We start from the raw sequence: 1,435 nt of genomic DNA on the forward strand, positions 1-1,435 counted from the left end.
AGGAAAAGGCTACGAATACAAGAGTAAGAAAGGCTAGGAATAGAAGAGGGAGAGAGAGAAAGAGAGTAAGTGGAAAGGCTAGAATAGAAGCGACAGGATGAGAGAATTTAGGCTCTTTTTCTTCCTTTCTTAGACAGGTCCCTGAGCCGACCAGTTGCAAATTCTTTCGCCTAAATCCACACTCTGTGCCTTTTTGCTTGTTTTATTTCGTTTTGTTTGCTCTTGTCCCTCATTCTTCGCAAGAAAACTTTTTTTGCGGGCACCACCAGTTGGGAAGCATTCTGTCTTATCGACAACGGTGCAAAACTGAAGAGTATCATTGGTCGATAACTGATGAAGAATTATGGACTTTCTGTTTGTCTCCCGTTTGTTTTTACGTGCAGTATAGTTATGTCGTTTGTTTATACATTTTTTCATTTATCAAGTAATGGAACGCAATACACACCGAATTTGTGTGTGTATATATACATATATATAAACACACAAAGAAAGAGAGAGAGAGAGAGAGAGAGAGAGAGAGAGAGAGAGAGAGAGAGAGAGAGAGAGAGAGAGAGAGAGAGAGAGAGAGAGAGAGAGAGAGAGAGAGAGAGAGAGACAGACAGACAAAGACAGGGAGACAGAGAAATACACGTAGATTTGTTCACAGATAAATACATAGTAAGACAGACATAATTAGATTGATGAACACATAGACAGACATACATTGATAGACAAACAAACAAATAGATAGATAGATAGATAGATAGATAGATAGATAGATTGATAGAGAGAGAGAGAGAGAGAGAGAGAGAGAGAGAGAGAGAGAGAGAGAGGGGGGAGCGAGATAGAGAGAAAGAGAGAAAGAGAGAGAGAGAGGGAGAGAGACAGAAAGAGGTAGGTAGGTAAACAGACACGTCTCTGATAGCAAAAATGAGAGACTCATGCTTAAAGGTTCCGTCGTCGAGCACATAGTCACATATTAAAGACGACTGTACACATCAACAAGTGTGTAAGTAAGCTCACACATGCATATGTGCGTGTATGCGTATGTGTATGTGCTTGCGTGTGCGTGTGAAGAAGGGTGGATTGTTAGATCGAGTCTCATACATAGATATGAATGAAGCATATTCTTGCGCAAATATTGATATAGCGCGGAACGCAGTAAATAACAGCTGCGCCCATTCTTTTTTCTTCTCTTATCTGCATTTTCGCTTCTGGCAGGTCTTCCTCGAATCTGTAACATTCATTGACATTTCTGAGTTCAAAGGTCAACTGGTGTCATTTCAGCTCGTTAATCTGTGTTCTTTATTTATCAAATTACACTTTTACTCACACATTTAAGCGCGCGCGCACACGTATACGCATATACGCACACTCAAGCGAACGTATGCTTACATATTTACATACATCTATACAAAGATATTGCATTTGTTTATATATATATATATATATATAT

Source organism: Octopus bimaculoides, chromosome 1 (assembly GCF_001194135.2).
Source record: "Octopus bimaculoides isolate UCB-OBI-ISO-001 chromosome 1, ASM119413v2, whole genome shotgun sequence".
Taxonomy (NCBI): Eukaryota; Metazoa; Mollusca; class Cephalopoda; order Octopoda; family Octopodidae; genus Octopus; species Octopus bimaculoides.